A 21,895-nucleotide genomic window follows, 5' to 3' on the forward strand; every position below is an offset into this window, starting at 1 on the left:
GCAACTTTTATACTATGTACCTTTATGGAATATTTGTTTGTGTTTTTTATGCTTAGGGCTCCTTGATCTTAGGTTTTATAGTTTTATTAAATTTTTATAATTCCAACTATTGTTTCTTGAAGTATTTTTTCTTTACCTCCCCCCTCCTTGTTCTTTTTCACTGGAGAATCCAATCGTACTTTTATTAGGCTTCTTAAAATTGATCCTCAGATCATGTGTTTCTGTGTATTTTATTTTGTGTTCTTTCTTTTGCTGTCTTCAAGTTCACTATTTTTTGAAATGTTTAAATTTGCTCTCAATCTCGTCCAGTATATTTTTCATTTCAGGTACTGTATTTTTTACCACTAAAAGTTCTATAGGTTTGTCCTATATTTTCCATGTCTCTACTTAACATTTAAATTATATTGAATATAGTTATAATACTACCTGGGTTTTCTTTTCATGTGTTGCTACCATTGCTAATTTTAACACTGGTGTTAACTTGAGGATATATCTGAATAGACTTTTCTTTTTATACATTAAATTTTTCTTCTTCTTTGCACATTTTATCATTCTGTGCTGAATGCTAGATTTTGTGAATTTCACCTGTTGAATGCTGTATATTTTTGTATTCCTATAAGTGTTCTTAAGCTTTATTCTGACATACAGTTCAGTTACTTGAAAACAGTTTGATCTTTGGTCTTTTTTATATTATTATTATTATTATTATTATTTTAAGTGAGAGAGCATTTAGTCCAGGACTGAGTTTTCCCAGGACTGAGGCATGGTACTTCTGAGTACTATGTTCAGTGAATTATGGGTTTTTCCATTCTGGGTGTTTGAGATGAGCACTTTGTTGGCCCAGTGTGGGTGTGGGGACTATTCATTCCAATACTTTCGGGTGGTTTTATTTCCCTCATTTTGGATATTTCCTCATAGAAATGCATAGATCAATTTTATCCTGAATATTCAGTGAGGACTTTTTGTAGATCCCTAAAACTAAACTAAGACCTTTCCTTGGTGCAACTCTTTCCTCTCCAGTCCTCTCACCTCCACACTCTAGCTCTCAACTCCTACTCCCAACTCCTCCTAAATCCAGGGAGTCCATCAGGCTCTGCCTGCACTCTTCTCTGTGTGCTGTCTGGAGACTCTGAAGGCAGACAGCTGAGTATTCACAGGGCTCTCCTCATTCATTTCTCATCTCATGCAGATTACTGTTTTTCATTACCAATGCCTTGTGTCTTAAAAACAATATTTTGTTGATAATTTTAGTTGTTTCAGTGGGAAGATAATTCTGGTCAATATTATTCCATTTTAGTTGGAATTAGAACTCAACTTATTGTTGGTAAATGATATATTTAGACTTTTGTGCTTTCTATTTATCCTGATTTTTCTACATCTTTCCCTCTCTATATTTTCCTTTTATCTTATGACAATGATCAGATATTACTTTTATAAGTGTTTCTGATGTGCCAGACCCTAGGCTATGTGCTTTGCAGTTTCTCATTGAACACCCACAATGATCCAAGGAGGAAGTTATTATTGACATGTGTCTTTTACATAAGACGAAATGGAATCCCAGAACTTTTAATTACCTCCCCTAAGGTTCCATAATAAGGGTGACATACAAATCTTTTTCTGAAGCATGGGCTTTCCTACCTAGTACTGTCTCACCTCTTGGTGAGACCTCTTGGATGGTTTCAAATCATGAGATTAAAACTCATGTGGTGATACCATAAGTAAACTTATTTGTATTGAGCTAAAAAGACATTTCCTTTAGATTGAATAGTAAATGACTTGATTGTCTTACTGGCCTTTACATTCATTATATGTGGAGCTAATCCGGAGTAAACTGGTTTATGTGATTAACTTGAGCAGGGTAAATTATGATATTAGTTACAATATGAAAATACTGTGAATTGTTAACCGTGGATACCTGAGAAAATGAGCCTACTGCTTTGGGAGAGGAGAGATGATTATAATAATAACTTATGTGAAGGTATTATTTTGTTTCTTTTTATAAGGAAAGGAAACCTGGGATGTCCAGTAGAAACTATCCCTCTGATAATTTATCTGTTCATTGTCTAATTCTTTGAATCCTCATCCTGACTTATTCATAGTCCTTACTCTGGAACCTAGCATGGGTGCAGCAGATACTGCAAAGCAAAGAACCCCATTTGAAGGAGGTTCTGCTCTCACAATGCTGAGCATGTGTACCTGAACCCTGAGTCAGACCTCTTCTGTGGGGTGAAGAGGGCCAGGAGGCTGTACTCAGGAGCCAGAATTGACCTCAGCCACTCCCTGCACTGCTGTGTAACTTTTATAATTGCAGGCTAATTTGGCCTATTAGGAGATGTCTTCTCTGGTCCTGCTGCACCTGCCAGTGGAGCTACCCAGTTTGTGGCAGCAGTTTCTGGTTTCATGTCATTAATCATTTATTTGTCACTAATCATACCTACCTGAGGCTGGTCATGTAACAAACAGTAATCTATTAAACATTTAAGGCAGTGAAATCCCTTTTAAAACAGCACAGTGGCCTGCTGTGTCATGCACCTCATTATTGAATTCTGAGTGTGTCACAATCTTTGAATTTTATGACATAATTAACAGAACACACTTTTCAGAGCAAGGGGGAAATGGAGGGCCTTGAAAGCCCTCAAGTTTCTTCAAAGCACTGCTGTGAGCCGTGTCCAGCAGGTGCAGCCTTGCAGACAAAGATGGAAACTTGTGCAAGCCTGAAGGCACAAGGCTGCTTCCCACTGGAGCTGTCGTGAGAACAAATGGAGAAACAGGAAGTCTGTACCGCATGGTGGGATTAGGCCAGAAATCAAAGGGAAATGATCCATTTGTTCTAGCTCCACAATGGTATATTAGACATTCACTCTAGGGAATGGCCTTGGGACTTGAAATATCTCTTTCTGAAGAAATGAAAGTTTTTTGAGAAAGATTATTAAAAACTTTAACACTCCATGCATTCTACTGCAAGGAGAACATGTGCATTATGATTTCTAGACTATTCCTCCAACAAGCCGGAGAGGCGGGTGAGGAAAACAGTGTACTTCTGCATTCAGGTAGCATGCATAGAGGGCTTAGGGTGTGTCGGAAAGTGTGCTGGGTGCTCCGGGTGAAGGTTGGATTGAGAGAGATTCAAAAATGACCCTTTCGAAATTTGAAAAGAGATTCATAAAAATGCGTAGATGAGAATCGAGTGGTGTACAAGGTGCAATAAGTACATCAGAGCACGGAATACTGTGTGGGAAAGTGAGAAGACCTCGCCAGGAGGGGATTCGAACTGAGACTGCCAAGATGTTCAAGTGTTTCTTGGAGGAAGAAGAGCAACCTGGGAAGAAGCAGCAGCAGATACAAAGCCTGAAAATACCTGTAGCAGGGCCAGGGGTCATGTAGTCACCCAGAACATAGGAGGAGCATGTTGGGGAGGTGGGGGGTGGATGTTACACTGTGGGATTTAGAGCAGTGGAATAACCAGATAAGATGTGTGTTTAGATAACTCTGGAGGTAGCACAGGAGATTCATAAGTGACCGAGTACACAGACATGAAGAGGGCACTGTGGTGCTCTGGGTGGAAGACGAGGAGCTAGACTGTGGCTGAAGGTGTGTTTAGTTCTTTGCCGTTTCTCATTAATGTGCTTTGCCAAAAGACATGGCCCTCACCCTCACCTGCCTGACTCTGACTGGAGGGCTGTTCTGGGTTCTTCCCACCTTTTATGCTTCTGTCTGGGACGAAGAAAAATTGTGCCCTGATGGAGTGTCAGACAGGACTGCATTTGAGTCTTGCTTCTTTCTCTTCTCAGCTATGACTTGAGGGAGGTAACTGGCCTCTCCAACCAAATGTTTCTCCTCTGTAAAATGAAATAATTATGGCTGCTGTAGTGCCTTTAATACATGGAGATGCTCAGAGTTTGGGTTTCCTCAGGTTATGTAAGCAAGGTAAGGAGAAATGCCAGTTAAGCTTAGACATCTTCATAGTCTCTGTGTAATGCATGCATATTAATTGATTTGTCTTGATTCAAACTTCAAGTGAGGCATTTAATCTCTAAATGACTCAGCTTTTCTGAGGAGTGTGCTGTCTGTCATCCTTCGACTTAAGTGTGCTATGAGAAGCTACTCATGCTGACTTTCCTGTGCATTTCCACATGACATGATTAAATTTTGGAACCAGAGAAGTCATGCCTGTAAGACTAGCAGCTCAGGTGCTTGAGGCAGAAGGATCTCAAGTTCAAAGCCAGCCTCTACAAAAGTGAGGTGCTAAGCAACTCAGTGAGACCCTGTCTTTAAATCAAATATCAAATAGGGCTGAGGATGTGGCTCAGTAGTCAAGTGCCCCTGAGTTCAATCCTCGGTACCAAAAAAAAAAAAAAGGCCTATAGATATTATCTTTCACCATTTTACCATTTTCACTTTTACATCTATTTATCCATTTACCAAACAGTGACTGAATCTCTAAATGTGCCAGGCACTGTCTTAGGCACAGGAAAAAATGAATTAAACCAAGTCACTGTTCTCTAGGTGCCCAGAGTCATTGGGATAAGTAAGCACATGATTTATAACATGCAGTACTATGGAATTTTGGAGATGAGAAGGGAAAATAGACTCTTGTGGGCAGGAAAAGAGCAAGAGAGTTTACAGAGGAGTTGACCCTTGAGTCAAACCTCCAATGATGAGTCCAAGATTACTAGATAAATGTAGGGTGAGGTGTGACAAAGTTCCAATTACTTTTGCCTAACAAATTATCCTAAAACTTAGGAGCTTAAAACAGTAATTTTTATTTCTTATAATTCTGTGGTTTGGTTGGGCTCAGGGGGGCCTCTCTGTTCTGTGTGGTACTGGCTGGGATCACAAATGCTGGGGACTCTGATGGGTTGGCAGATTCAAGTAGCTTTATTCCCATGTCTGGTAACTCAGCTGGGATGGCTAAAATGACTCGGGTCTCCCTGTGTGGCTCTTTCTCCCCGTGGAGTTTCTTACCATTCAGTTATCTGGCCTGAATTTCCTTACATGATATGATGGATCCCAAGCGGGAAATGAAAACTGCAAGACCCAGAAGTTACATGGCATCACTTCTGCCATTTTCTTTTGGTCAAGGCAAGTTATGAGCCATCCTGGATTCAAGGGGAAGGGAGTGGTCTCTTCTTTTTGATGGGAGGAGCAATGTGCATGCAGAGGGGTGAGAGAAGCTGTTGGTGGCTTGCTGTCTTTGGAAACAATCTGTCCCAGGCAGTCCAGGCACAGCCAGGACTTGTAAGAGTATTTGTAAGAGGCATCTCTACCCTCACTGCCAAAGAAAAGTCTAGGTCAGCTGCTAAGATCATAGAGGGAAAGGGAGGGCCAATAACCTGAGGAGAATAAGGGAATGGATGGGGATGTGGGACAGAAACACTGAAAATTACAGAGCTGTGTTGGAAACTCACCATGCCTGCAGTGAGATCATCTCCAGTGGCATATCTCCAGTGGCATTTCTCAGGAGCAGGAGCAGGAGAGACCTGTGAAGAATCAGACCCAGAGAGAAAAGAAGTCATCTCAGGTTGCTCAGTGAGATAGTGGCAAAACCAGAAGTTTCCCCCCATAGGAGAGTTCTGGGCTTTTCTGTGTAGCATAAGAAGTTATCTCTGATCTATACAGTTATTCTCATTAACCCTGTTTCACCTTAGATTATCTAGGACTGGAGAGAAGGTAGACACAGATGAATAAGATGTATGTACTTTTCTGGTGCACTAGCCCCAAGAGTTCAATTCAATCCAACGGACATTTCTTGAGAACTATAATGTGCCTGGAACTGAGGTGAAGATACACAAATAAGTAAGACATGGATCTTGTCCAGAGGGGCTCACAATCTAGTAGGAGAAATTAATTCCAGGAGTTAATTTGAGACTGTATCATCAGATGGTAATTGACAAACATACAGAGAGCAGGATAAGTTAGGAACTGACTTTTTTTTTTTTTTGGTACTGGGAATTGAACGTAAGGGCACTTGACCACTGAGCCACATCCCAGCCCTATTTTGTATTTTATTTAAAGACAAGTTGTTTTGTGCCTTGCTTTTGCTGAGTCTGGTTTTGAATTCTAGATCCTCCTGTCTCAGCCTCCCAAGCTGCTGGGATTACAGGCATGTGGCACCGTGCCCAGCAGGAAGTGACATTTATTTTGTACTCAATAGGTTCTGTGCCAGTAACTTTCTACTCAAAGATATATGCAAAGGAGGAAGATGAGTTGGCACTTCTGTGTCCGAGACTAAAGAATTCGAGAGCATCTTACCTCCAAAGAACTTGGACTTCTTGGTGTGTTGCTGAGGAGAAAGCAGTGGGGAAATACTAAGGAATCTAAGACTGTAGACTGTCTCCATAAATACTTGCTTGTTTCTTGTTTCTCTTGGAAAAATTACTTTTAGAGTAAGATGGGCTGGATCAAAAAAGTATTCAAACATGAACCTGGTGGGGAGACCAGTGACCAAGATGATGTTAAATGCTTCTTATCCCAAGCAGGGGGTTTCAGCCTTTTGACCACGACCTCCATGCTGAAGGGAAGGCTTGCCCCTCATCAATAGTGTCACCTTACTTGGGTGCTCCTGAGTAGATTGAAGTTGTATATACTGTGGAAAGGATTACTGTTTTGGATAAGCAGAGCAAGAGAATGAAATTTATATAGGAATTTTGTTTTAGTCAGCTTTTTCACTGCTGTGACTGAAAGACCTGACCAGAACAACTGTAGAGGAGGAAAAGTTTGAGGGCTTACAGTTTCAGAGGTTTTAGTTCCTAGACAGGAGGCTCCATTCCTCGGGTCTCAAAGTGAGGCAGAAAATCATGGTGCAAGAGTGTGGCGGAGGGAAGCAGCTCACATGAAGATCAAGCAGCAGATAGTGAGATTCCACCTGCCAGAAACAAATACGTACCCCAAAGCCATGGCCCAATGCCCCCACTTCCTCCAGCCACACCCCACCTGCTTTCATTTACCATTCAATGAATCCCATCAGGTGATTAATTCCCTGATTGGGTTAGACTCTCACAACCCAATCGTTTCCCCTCTGAACCCTCTTGTCTCACAAGTGAGACTTTGGGGGACACTTCACATCCAAATCATAACAAACTTTTTACCTCTCCTAGTACCTGCTCCTCAATCCTGGCTTCTCCCCACATCATCTATCCAGTGTTCTAGTTCCAGATTTTTATGGAATGTGCGTTGCATGCCAGATGATGCTGAGCACTAGGGAAACTAAGTGAACAATGACATTGTTCAAAGTAAAGTGGTTTTCTAGGTAGAATATCGTGGGAGAAGAATTTTATCTGGGGAAAAAACCTATCTAGTATCCTCTAAAACATGTCATGAAAGCATGGTTTTACCCTGCCTCAAGAAACTAGATCTGCAGAATAAAATAATCCTCCCTCCCTTTTTCCCCCAGAACAAACTGATTGAGATTATCTGACATAGAGGTTTATTGTATTAAGTTAGGTTAGGAGATAAAGGAAAAATTCTTTAGGCACCAAGTCTGAAAAAAATGTTACAACCAAGGGGGGAAAATGGTGCTGGCTTCAGATTTTCCCAGAGTTGTAATGTTTACAAAATGCTGGGGATAAGAAAAACCTATGACCCAAGAATAATAAATACAGCCAAGCATTTGTAAATGTTTACAGGCATCAGAAAGATCGTCCCAGGCACACAAGAATTTAGAAAATTCCGCACTACTAAGTCTTTCTTGAAGAATCTACTTGATGGTAAAGTCTAGCTAACTAAGAAATGAATCGAAACAGAAGTACTCAGGAATGGAGAATCTAGGCAGTAAAAAAGACAAGTAAGCAATAAATCCATTTAAACTTAGAAACCAAACTACAAATGCTAGAGTCATAGAGTAATTCCCAAGTCCTGGGAATTATAAACATAGTACAGTGTATAAATATTAAAAATCTTGATGGAATAAGATGAATAAAAAGTAACATAAGAATTGAAAATCCAAAGATGGGAACAAATGCTACTTTCTTCCCCTTACATAGCAGAGAATTAATTAATACTGTTTTAAATTGAAACAGAAAGTAAGTAAACAGATAAGACTTCAATGTTTTTCATAATGTTATTTTCTTAACCCTAGGGAGCATCTCTAGAAAATAATCCTGCAGAAGACTTACCTAAAGACCAGTAGTTTCTTCAATTACCTTTCTTTCATTATTAGAACCAAGTAAAATATAATTTCATACACTTTATATCTAGAAATAAGTGCATTATTTTTTTTTCTGTCTTCTGTCTCTGTGTCTGTCCAGCTTTGTGTATATTTGTATAGTGAGATACCCTGTTCATCCAATATTAGTATAGTGAAGATGTGGATTATTATTATTATTCTTATTATTCTTTAGTTCATGCTTCTCTCTATGGATTGATTTTAAAATAATCAACAAATAGTATTTTCATCAAATCCATAATATTAATGGTAAAGAAAAAATGGAGAGAAAAAGAGAAGGAAGGGGAAAAAGCAACACCTACCAACTAGCTATTGTACGGCACATGGCCAACATGTCAGAGCCTGAAATTCAGAGTTTCTGGATTAGGCATCAGCTTTATCTTTCCAGGTCTCCATGTCTTCATCTCTAAATGAGGTGAATAATTGTAGCTGACTCTGAGGGATGTTGGGAGGAGTAAATGAGAGAATGCCCATGAGGCACATAGCAAAACATCTGGCCCATCATTAGCTCAATACACATGAACTTTTAAAAAGGTAAAATCATGCAATGCTGGAACTAGCAGGAGCTTTAGAGATTCATTGTCTCAATTTTACAAATGAGAAAACAAGCCCAGAGAGGTGTGCATGAGATCACAGGGCTAGATTTTTAACATTTATATTCTATACTACAATGGATTTGGGAATAACATCATGGGCATTCAGGATGTGAAGTTTGGGCTCTAAATTTAAATGGATCTATTGTTCACTTGCCTTTTAATCACACAGTATCTTCATTTTGAGTACTTCTCCTTTGGCTCCTGTGTTGGTTGGTTCTAGCTTACTATCAGGTAGATTTTTGAAAAAGGACTCATAAATGCTGAATTCTCAACATTCAGTATTATGTGGTTTTGAGTAGAATTCAATTTTAACTATTACGACCAAATCTTGGACTTCCGAAGGCCAGTTCTTTGCACATCCCAGGCAATAAAACAGCATTGAGAGCAGAAGCACATACATACATAACCACCAAGTACTTGGGAGCATAGTAAAATTAGTCTTCAGTATTTTCAGAACACACTTTAAGAGATACATACTAGGAGGGGGAGCCTTTTTGACCACTAGCTAGGGAAAACACAGCTTGAAATTAAAAATGTCCCTCAGAAAATTCCACAGAATGGTTCACACTTATGGCTAATTAAGAGGTGACTGCAGTTGGTCCCTTAATTCCTATCCAACAAGAGTTATTCTTGTCTTCTTCCTATTTCTCTTCTGCTTTGAGATGATAAACTAAATAGCTGAGCTCCCAACTGTTCAATTAATCAAACTTCTTTTAGTTGCCACTCTGTGGCAATAAACATGGGTGTCTTGATAAAACCTGCCTCTCCATTTTTTTTGAGTTGTTGGGAAAAGGCTATTCGAACATTAATATTCATGACAGGGCGGGCATCAGAATAGGAGACCTCCATGCAGGGAGTTCACATGTAGATTATGCAATTCACGATGATCAATGATTCTTAGAATTAGCGAGGTTTTGCAAATGGTGGAAAGGAGAGAGGGGAAATGTTGAAGATTATTTCATGAGTCGTTGTAACTAAAAGTACAATATCAAGAAGCAGCCTCCTAGGGAGAGATGCAATTGAGTGTCATTTTAAAATGTGTTGAAAAAAGAAATAGTCTAGAGTCGCCAGCCTCAAAGCCCAGGCAGTGATGCTATCACTTCCTGACGCATGCTCCGTTCAGTGGAGCAATTAGACGGGTACAAAGTGGGCTGGGTTAACACAGTATTCTAAGTAATGGGCCCAGACTGTCCAGCTGCCTAACTTGATTAATGATATGCAAATGGAATTTACAGACTGGAGTCATCCATTTCCTTCCTCCAAACTGCCTGTCTTTTCCTAACCCCACTCTTCCCTTTTGCTAAAAGGAAGAGAAACTATTATGAACATGGGTTAGGCAGCAAATTACTTTCTCTTTTTCAATCTCAGCTTTCTGAGCTATGATTCAGGCCATCAAAAGTCTATCTCCAGCTTATAGAGAACTGACACATTCATTGTAGTATGTCACTTCTCAAACTCTGCTGCCGTCATTTCAACTAACCTTAATTTAAAATACTGTCGGCATCAGCTAGAATCCCTAACAAATGGAGCGCCTCATCACCATACTAATTGAACGAAAAATGTTCCATGATTTAAATACCTATTGCTTCATCATTTCCCCAGTCTTTGGCTTCCATTTTGTCAGGCATGAAGTTGGTGATTAAAGCCAAGGCATAATTATTAGCAACAGAGGAACCGTTGTCCCATCTTGCAGTTTCCTGACCAGGTGCAAATTCTCGGCTCCACACTGAGCATGTCTGTCAGTCTTATGAACAATCCCTGCAAAATAAGCAACTGATTTTCTCTTTATAATCACGGCGGCGCTTTACAGCAAATTGTCACACTAGACCTCTACTTCTGAATGGCATAATGAACGTTTCAGTGTGGTGAGAAGTTTATGTATTGAAAAGGGTGTCACAGTTGGAACTAGGACACTGGCATCTTTTATCAATATACCTACCGTGGCTGCCTCCCACCATGATGGCCTCTGTTGCTTCTGACAGTTGTGAAAAAAGAGGAAAGGATTTTGAGGCAGGGTGGGAGAGACCTGTTTACAAGTTCTGGTGTTAAGTAAAGTAAAAAAGAAGCTTGCAGGGCTGAAGCTGTGTGCACAGAGGGCCATTATAGTAGAGAGTGATTTACACAAGAGAAGGAGGACAGTTTTGTGTTTAGGCGTTGGAGAAGGGGCACTTTTTAAAAAAGCATATCACAGAGACTAAGAAAGCTTGTCTGATTTGAGTTATCCAAATTTGTTACATCCAAATGGGTAAACTTGTCTGCCAAGCTATCAAAGTGATTACCTGTTTGAATTTGATAAAAAATACACTCAACAAGTTTATCTTCCTCTATCTATCATTAGAACTAAAAAGTGTAGCTGTTTCCACTAACTTGTCCGGAAATGGAAGCCCAGGGTTTGGATGTCTCATGCTTTTCAAACTCAACCCTGTTATCGAGTTCTACTTATATATTCTAAATTCTGGGCATGAGCCTGTAACTAGGACGATGTTCCCCGCTTGAGGAGGGTTTTCCATTACATCTTCTCCTTTGAAATTCTTTTACGTTACTAATGTTCGTTTATGTTGACATTAAACTAAAATGTAGAAATTTTCTAAAACCCAAATTTTGATTAGGTGGAGACTTTTCCTGTGTTTATATTCTTTTCCTTGGATCTATATGCATAATGATCTTTGAGGCTGTATTCATGTTCTAATCCCAAGATGTATTATTTTCCTTCTCAAGATTTGCAGGTAGCTCTAGATTGTTCAAAGATTTGGAAATATATGCTATATATTTACAAACAACAAACCACATAAAAATAAATTTGTCTTTCTCATTTACATTTTAGAAATTTAAATTCTTGACCACTTTAACATAAATAAATAACCTAAACCTCTTGTGACTAATTTTCGGTTATTTTAACTACTGGGAATAATTTTTATGAACCAAAGAAATTAGAATGTCCATAAAGGAATAGATCATTGCTGGGTGCTTTTTTTATTAAACCTCCTATTAAGTGAAAATTTAAGGAGGAAACACATGGACTAAGTGCATTGATTAAGCTATGGATCCCCCATCCAAGGTGGAAGGTGGTATTTTTAGTGTCATTTTTATATCCATCGAGATGTCAAGTAAATGTTTCTTCTGTGTCAAAATCAAAGTTAATGGAGTGCGAAACACTAGAAAACTGGGTCTAAAGATGAAAAATTCCTAATCTAACCATGCAGTGGCTGGTAACCTTGAACAATTCTCTCTGCATGTCTGTTAATCATCTATAGAGTGAGGGATCATGACCCCAAGGTTCTTTTTCAGCTATAAAAATTCTGAGAACTGTTTCTCAATGCTTTGCAAAATTCAGAATATAAATGCCTAGTTGGATATGCATAGTATCTGTTTTACTAAATACATATTGTAAAATATCACCAGGATAAAGAATTCCATCAGCACACACACAAACATTGATTTTGACTTGGAAATAGCAAGACAAATGACTGACTAACAACCCTTGATACAGAGAAATATTTACTGCAAGGCTGACTTAACCCCAGGAGAATATATTTTTCTCATGTGACAATGTATGACTTGTATAACCGAGAATATAATCTTCTTTTATTCTAAGTAAATACACTTCTTGTTATGGGAAAAGCAACATTTTTAAAGATGATCTTAAACTCCATAGAGTCCAGGATGCATTAGATCTCATCATAGGTCTCAGAAATTATTAATGACAGTGATCAATAAATACTGAGTGAAGAAAGGATATAGTTAAAACAGTGGCTCTCTGAGCATGTGTTTTAAATAGTATGTATTGTGAATATTTGTGCCTTGAAATGTCCTAAGGTTAACTGAGTGACAAACGAATGACTTTGGAAGTTTTCAGGTCAACTCTAAGATGACAGCAGATCTTATGAGCCTCGTTGATCTCTGCCTCCATTTAATGTGGTGCTGTAAAATCATTTTGTGACACATTTCACCATGACAAATACTTTGACCACTGTTCACAAGTAAGTTTCCTGGCCAGTTACTGGTGGAGGGAAACTGCTTGCCCAAATCCATCCATCAATCATCAATAGCCAGTCACGCAGGGAATTTTCCACCCATCTTTTTTATTTGAGTCAGTTCTAATTGGCTATTCATGATGGCTTTATTTTCCGGGAAGTTTACACAAAAACTGCTAGAGGAAGTGACTCAGATTTTCCAAATTGGGCAGGTCTGTCTTCCTCCTCTGGCAGCTTGAATCTTGTTGTTCCTACAGGGTTTGGGTTGCGCCTAATCTCTGCTGGTCTTAGTGGGATGGACCATGCCATGCCCAGTCTAGAGCTGACCCTCCTCTCTTCTCCCCTGAGGGCAGGTGACAGTCAGACATAGCTTGTAGAGATGGTTACCTGTGGAAGTCTCACAGTGTGGATTCTCCAATTTCAGGGGACTACCTATTTTCTTTGTCTTCCCCTTCTCAGAGTCCCTCCATGGCCCTGTATTTATAAGAAGATTCAAAAGATTCAGGTGCAGAAAGCCTGTAGGACATGAAGCATGGAGAGACTACCAAATAAGAGGAGACACAATGCAGCAACAAAAGCTCAACCTCGAAGGAAGGAATCCCATGCTCACCGTCTATCACCGTCTATCATGGTTCTGGCTCTTTATATTGAAGGGTAAATGAAAGGTTCTTTGAAAGAGCAAGGATTCATTACCTTGCTTCTGTGCCGTGTGATAAATCTTTGTGAAAAAGACAAGCCTGAAACAAGTGAAAGAAAGCCTAGGAAAGCCAATCTTTAAGGTACAAGGTGTGAATAGAACAGCCAGCAGCCTTCCTGTCCTGTCTCTGAGTGGGTGGGGGACATTTGGCTGACATTGCCTACGAATTGAGGAAGATGAGCCCTACGAAAAACAGCAACCCTTTCACCAAACTCTGGTTTTCAAGTAATAGAACAAACACTCCCCATAGATTGGTTGACATCCTCAGGATTACCCAGAGACAAAGTGGGGAATGAGATGAGGTTCCAGACTCTCAGGGCATATTGTTTCTTTGTGAAAACCAGGAAGGATGAGTTTTTGAAATGGACAAAACTATAGTGATGGGAATTAAAACATTTATTCAGCAAATATTGGTCCTACTCTGTCCTACTAGGCCCACTAGGAAGGTCTGGAAATACAGACACGAAGCAAACACAGTCCTTGTCTCATATTCTATGTGCAACTTTATAAATATGCATCCATTACTATGTTTGGTACCATTAAGTCCTATGAACAAAAAACAGATGAGGTGAAAGTGATTGGGCGATATTATAGAAGGCAGGGGAGCCCCTTCTTTGTGAGGAGGCAACATTTGAACAGAAACCAGGATAAAATGAGGAAGGAAGCCAGCTAAAGACCTGGGAGCAGAATCTGCCCAGCAGAGGCTCTGGGGCAGGATTGTATCTGTGTGTTTAAAAAAGATCCCTGAGGCTGTGTGACTGGAGGAGAGCAAATCAGGGAGGAAAGGTTAGTAGGAGACTGGGATTAGCCAGGGATCAGATGTTGGAAATCTTTGGATTGTAAGTGTGATGGGAATCATTGGAAGACTGGATCCAAATAGTGATATGATATGCTTTTGAGAAAGACTCACCTGGTTTCAGTGTGTTTAATAGACTATAAAGGGCATGTGTGTAAGCAGGGAGATGTCAGGTAGGTAAAGGGAGGACAGGGGCTTCATGTGGTACACACTGCACAATGCCTCATCCAGATCTGGTTCTCCATCTCTTCTTTTCTTGACTAAAGAAGCTGGAAAGCCAAATGCTGCATTCCATAGTTGCCCTTGCAGCTCAAGATGACCATGTCACGTGGTTCTGGTCAATGAAATAGATGGGTGGTCTGCTGAGAAAGTTACAGGGAGATCTTTGCTTTCTAAATAACTCCGCATATGACCAATATGAATTGCTTCCCCTTTGCTCTTCAGTCTATTACCTTCTTATCTGGAATGTAAACACAACACCTGGAGATACAGTGGTCAGTTTGGGACCATGAGGTAATAAACCAAGAATGACAGAACAGAAAACTAGTAAGATTGTGAGTCCTTCATGACATCATTCAGTGTCTGCACCAATCCTCAACAACACACCTCTGAATGTCCTTTATATGATTTTAATGACTTCCTAAAGCCAGGGGCAAGAGATGTTTTCTGTGACAAGCCTAGTAGCAAGTCTTTCAAGTTTTGTGGTTTGGATAGCTCTGTTAAAACTACCTGATTCTGCTATTATAGCACAAAAGTAGCCACAGACAATATGTAAAAGAATGAGGATGGTTGTGTCCCAATAAAATTTTATTTACCAAAATAAACAGAAGGCCATATTTGACTCAGAGGCCCTGGTTTGATGATCCCTGGTTTAAGTTACTACAGTTGAGTTTTCTCCAACTCAAGTCATTTTTAATTGATACACGTAAACCAGGGAGGCATCTATGGTCACGTCAAAGGTTATCAAATTTAGAATGTATTCAGTATCAAGGATAACACAAAAGTTAGAGGTTTGAAAAACTAGTTGAATGGCTGTACCATTTAATGAGATGAGAAAAACTAGGAAGGAGAGGGTGGAAAGCAATAATGTTGTTTGGACATGTTAGGTTTGAAATGTCTACTTGGCATCAAGTAGATGATAGCAAGGAGGAAACTATGGGGAAGATTGGGCCTAGAGATATAAATGCAGGAGTCATTCTTGAATAACTGCAATTAAAGTCATAGAATAGGATAAAATCACCTACAAGTGAGGATAGCTACAGAAATTAAAGGACTGAGCTCTAGGGAACCTAACATTTAGAGGCTGGGAATGATTCAGCAAAGGGAATTAAAAAGAAATGATTAGGTTTTAGGAGGAAAGTCACCAGAGTGTGATTACCTGATGTCCTAGTGAAGGAAGCATGTTAAATGTTCTAAATGTCTTAGCAAGGTTACATAAGATAAGGACTGAGAGTGGACCATTTGTTTTGATATCATGGAGGTCACAGGGCATGGACCATTGAGGTTTTGGCAGAGAGGTTTTGGCAGAGAGTTGCAGACAAAAATTATAAATCCAAAAGATGAATGTGGGGTATGGAACTGGAGGTATCAAGATAAAACATTTTTTTGAAATAAGGAAGAGAAGAAAAATAGGCAATAGAGAACAATAGCCAAAGAAGATAATGGGAGTTCCTTTTTTTTTTTTTTTTTTTTAAATGGAAGATATGGCCTATCTTTATGCAGGTGTAAATAATCCTTTAGACTTCAAGTAATGACAAACAGGAAGTCTGGACCTCTTACTGAGGAAAAGCTCTCTTACTGAGGAAAGCTGGGGAAGATATTTTTTAAAAATCTGCTTGAAACATTAGAAGACTAAGACAGTAATGAAGAATTACAAGACTAATATTCAGTTAAAAGCAGAAATTCAGGGACCTAAACCTGGAAATTGAGACCACTTAAACCGTACTGACATGTGCTGACACAGAAGAGAGATTTTCAGGTTGAGCTGTGCTTTTGAAAGCTTCTTAACAGAGGAGGACGAAGTGGAGTTGAGCTCTGATATCACTCCCCACTTCAACCTTTGTATTAAAAATCTGAAGGCTGTATCCCAGGAATAAGGATGAAGTGAAAGTAAACTAACCCTTCAAGTTAGTCTACCTTTGAAACATCTGGATGACTAGAAAATGTTAATCTCTGAGATGGATTATGATGGTAGATCACTGATGTCTACTGAACTCCGGCAGAAAGTGGGGGGAAGAAAACATTTTCCTGGACTTCAAGTAATTTCTGAAACAATTTTTCAAATGCAATTTGTAAAAAATGATCAGAGAAAATCAGATGTATAAGTAGGCAAAACAACATGAATGAAAACAAGGACAAATAAGAATAGAAATAGACCCAAATAAAGATAACTGTCCTTAAAATGTTTGGGGACACAAAGGTCAAACTGGAGAATGGGAATCTATTAAAAATAACAGCATATTCAAAATAATCCAATAGAAATTCTAGAACTCAAATCATAATAACTAAAATTAACAACTTGATGATGGGTTTAACAGAGGATTTTAGAGAACTGAACAGAAAAAAATTTAACTGGAACATAGATCAGACAAAAATATTCAGAATGAAACACAGGAAGCAAAATCATGAAAAAAGCCAAAGACAGGAGCCCAGTGCTTAAAATGAGAACACCTAAAATATCTTCAGAAGAGGATAGAAAGAACTGAGCATAAACAGTGTCTAAAGAGGTATGTACCAGCTAAGAATTTTCTAAAAGTCAAGAAATACATCAGTAAGCAAAGTGAAACTAGAGTTTTGAGATGAAATGACATTCATTGAGGGCCAAAAAATAAAGCCAGAGTTTTGAGATGAAACTTGACTCTCTGATTCTGCTGGCAGATGAGACTGGAGTTTTTTTTTTTTTTTTTTTTTTTTTTTTTTTAGTTTTTTATTTTTATTTAGCTTTTAATTTTTTACAGACTGCATTTTGATTCATTATACACAAATGGGGTACATAATCTCGTTTCTATGGTCGTACACAATGCAGATTCATACCATTCATGTAATCATACATGTACATAGGGCAATGATGTCTGTCTCATTCCACCATTTTCATACCCCCTCCCTCTCTTTTTCTTCTACATATTCTACATATTCTACAGTTTCCCCATTATTCTCTCATTCCCCACCCCCACCCCCATTATATATCATCCTCCACTTATCAGGGAAAACGTTTGGCCTTTGGTTTTTTGGGCTTGGCTTATTTCACTTAGCATGATGTTCTCTGGAGTTTTTCTACTGATATGTGGGGTCTGCATAAGGTGTAGGCCTCTGCAGCTGAGAAGTGTCTTGCAGCTCTTAATGATGGGCTATGCCCTCCAGTGTTGTATCAGACAGCCAATTTTTCTTTCTGGGTTCTTGTCTCACAGATTCAAAGAATGAAATCCAGAGACCAGTATGAGTGAGTGGAAGAGTAGGATTTATTTGAGTGTGCATAGAAACAGAACTCCCACAGGGCAAGAAGGGACCTGGCCGCAAGGTCTGAGAGTGCTAGGCTAGGGGTTTACATAGCACTTGGGTCAATGCTATTGGTCCAGACTTACACTAATTAGGGTTTGAAAAAAGTACCAATACAATTGGTCCACACTTATGCTAATTAGGGTTTGGAAAAGTACTAATACTGTTGGTTAGCCCTGAATCCCATTCAAGTGTGCCTTACTTCCCTTTTTTCCCTGCTTTTGGGAAGCAGGAGGTTGAGGTCCATGAATTATGCGTGCTGGGTGGGAGTGGGGGGTCTGGAGCTAAGTGTCCTGTGGAGCAGGTTTCTGCACTGGGCCAGCCAAGCTATGGCAGGATGACAGGTCAATGCACCTTGGCTCACATGCAGTGTTGGTTCTCCCTGCTTCAGGCCCTCCATGCCTCAGGCCCATACATGTGGGTTCCTCATGACAGCAGCCTATACTTGCTGCCTGTGCCCCTTCCCACCCAGCCACTGCTGCTTCTGGGCAGCAGCAAGTGGGCTGGCTGCATGGCTTGGCACCCAAGTCAAAAGAACTTCTATCAAGATATATTTTTTAGAAGCCTACACCTAAATAACATAATAAAACTATAGAAAACCTGAGAGAAGAAAAAAATCTTAAATACAGCTAGTGGGATAAAAAGAACATATTCTTTTCAAAGCAGCAATAATAATACAACTGATATATCAATGGAAACAATGGAATACAGAAAATATAGAAATAGTGTTTCCAGTGTACTGAAAGAAAATACTGTTATCCCAGAATTCTATACCCAGATAGAATATCCATTAAGAATAAAGGTGAAAAATTAAACTCAAAGGTTTGCCATCAGCAAATACATAGCAAAGGAAATATTTAGGATGCTTTTTAGGCATAAGAAAAGTGATCCCAGATCAAGGTTATAGAGGCAGAAAGAAATGGAGTACAGAGATATGTTTTGTGGAAGTTGATAAGTTAAATATAAAGTTTATATAACAGTGTAAAGTGTTAAGAAGTGCTAAGTCATTGTTGAATAACTAGATGTGAGACCTAACTCTGAAAAACTATAAATATATAATTATCTTTATTTTTCAGTATCTTTTTTTTTCACTGAGCTACATTCCCAGCCCTTTTTATCTTTTGAGACAGTTTCTTTGAGTTGCTGAGGTTGACCTCAAACTTGTGATCCTCCTTCCTTAGCCTCATGAGTGCTGGAATTATAGGGATGCACCATCATGCCCCACTAATTTTATTAATTACATATTTAAAATAAGCAATTTACAATTGATACTGATGAAAGATGAACATTTAAGCCAATCCAATAGAATAGAAAGCCCAGAATCAGACCCAGGAATATGTAGACCCTTAGTTTATGAAAACAGTGTTACTGAGAATCAGTGGGATAGTATGGCATTTTCTGTGAGTGTTGGTTCATTTAAATATCCATTTGGAAAAAATAAAGATTTTACACTATATACCATAAACAGGCAGATTATAGGCCAAATGTACTAAATTTCTGCAATAAAATACTATAATGAAAATTAATGATATATGAATATTCTACAATCATTCATGAAATCTCAAAAACTGAAATGTGAAAAGGCAGATATATAATATATATTAGAAGGCAGATTTATATAATGCATGTAATGTAATATGTATATATAATATATAATTATATATTGTGATATATATACTTACATACATTGTGTGTGTGTTCCGTTATATATAAAATTCTCTTGAGGATGGTGGCAGACAACTGTTAAATAGTATGTTTAGAGAAGCATGTGTTTTTAGGTGGCAAAAATATAAAGAAAACAAAGAAGTGATTCTTTAAAAGATCAATTGTCTCATTCTGAGTGAGATTGGAAATAGATTCAAATGGAGTTTTGTGTGCAAATTTATTGTCCAGTGATTTATTGATAAGTGCCTTCATGAACAATAAATATAAAGAAGGGAGGAACACAGGATCAAAAAAGAAAAAATTAAAGTGATGCAACCACAAGAACTTATCAGATCCATGGAAACTCCAGAGTTAGGATAGACTATAGTTATCTCTCACTGAAGCAAGGTGTCAAGACTTTGAGGTCTATGTAAATCAGCACTGGATGCAGGTTTCCCCTTGGATGGACATATATGGAGTGAAGCAACTCCCTGAGGTGATCTCTGGAGAAGGAATATTTTGAGAGCTGAGGAAATGAATGCCTTGGTCCTGAAAAAGAAATCTGGGAGTGGGGGGGATAGAGAAGGAAAAGAATAGAAGTTCAGTAAATTAGACAATGCAGAATGGGGGATAGGGAGGGAAATAGGAAAAGGAAAAGAGTGGAATGAATCTGACATAATTTTCATACATGTATGTATATGAAAATATCACAGTGAATCCCACCATTATGTACATCCACAAGAATGGGGTCCTAACTAGAATAAGATATATTCCATGCTTGTATAATAGATTCTATTGTTATATACAAATAAGAAGAACCAATAAATAAGTAAGAAATTTGCGGCATACCACAGTGTCCACTACATCCAGATATGGTGACTTTCGTTGAGCAGATTGGGTAAATTCAACATCTCAGTGTTATAAGAGAGTCAGTTTCTTTCCTTTTTTCTGCTGTCACTTCTCAGGGTCCTTTTCCTTATAGACTGGCCACTGTCATGGTCCCAATATGAATGCTTCTGTTGTTGTAGATACTAACTTCCAAAAAAGGTAAGGACAGGTCCTGTGAGCTCTCAGAAGATTCACCTTTAGATTATGTAGAAGGAAATGGGGGGGGGTATGAAAAATGGTGGGATGAGACAGACATCATTACCCTATGTACATATATGATTACATGAATGGTGTGAATCTACATGATGAAATTGAAATGATATGTACCCCATTTGTGTACAATGAATCAAAATGCAGTCTGTAAAAAAATTAATAAATGTTATATATTTAAATATTATTAAGAAAAAGAAGATTCACCTCACATTTCACTGACCAGAATTGTACTACATGCTCATTCCTGAACCAATCAAAATAGAGGAGGATGAAATTACCATGACTAGCTTAGATCAATCAAGATTCTTTCTCTGGGGTGAGAGAAGGGGGTCAATAGCCAGTGAAATTCAGATTTCTCTGAGACACATGGCCAGTGGATACCTGAACAATTCAAGGTTTCCTTAGCTGGGTGGAATGGCCACCGAGTGGGCAACCACCTGTTTACAAATGATAAAACTGAAGTCCTGAGACTCATGTTGGTTGGGTGCAAAATGGGAAAAGAGTGGGGACAGATGCTTCCATAATTGCATTAGCTGCCAGGCATTCATGAATAATATATGAATGCTGAGACTGGGCCTCACACCCCCATGGACTGGGTGATTTGAAGGTGGTCAGACTGCTTTCTGCCATTGTGTCTCACCAACACAGGAGATGCTTGACTTCAAAAATATATAGAGAGCAATGGACTATTTCCACTGTCTTCAGCACAACATCCTTTCCTGTGCTTCTTATTTAATGCAATTTTGTACCGAATTTTGCCATTTGCTACATTTTAATGTAGAATAAACATCCAATCTAGAAATCAAGTCTGTTCAGAGACCAGAGAAACATGTCCACAGTGTGCTATTAAACTGCCATTCTGTTGGATTTGAAAACATCCTGCTGAAGAAAATAATCTATAAACCATATTTCCCTGTTTTGCTTTATTATGTTGGTAAAACTCCATGGGCTATTATTTTCCCCAGTTTCAAAACACTGATGTACTGATGTGGAATTGGACTAATCAGTGACCTTTCAAGTACATCCTATGTGCCCCTGAAATAGAAATGCAATTGGAGGACACACTTACGGTCATTATGTTCAGATTTCTTTTTTCTCCCTCACACTCTGTCAAAACACATGCTCTATTATATCAAACATATTGTTAAGAGAACTCTAAGTAGGTCCGAAAATAGGCTAAAACGTATCACTCCAATCTCACTTAATGCATGTGTAGCCATGCCATTTTGATCATTCTGTGCAAATGCCACTGAAATTGATTACTAAGTATTTACTGACAGCTTCCACTATAGTTGAGGGTCTCTTCAGAACCTAGAATTAAGTAGCTTTCCTTACCAATAGACTGAAATTCTAAGGGAGAGACCAAGTGTTTAAAAATAGTATAAATCTTTCAGTCTTAAAGGATTGTGTGTATGTGAGAAAGATACA

The sequence above is a fragment of the Sciurus carolinensis genome, chromosome 8 (genome assembly GCF_902686445.1).
Source record: "Sciurus carolinensis chromosome 8, mSciCar1.2, whole genome shotgun sequence".
Lineage (NCBI taxonomy): Eukaryota > Metazoa > Chordata > Mammalia > Rodentia > Sciuridae > Sciurus > Sciurus carolinensis.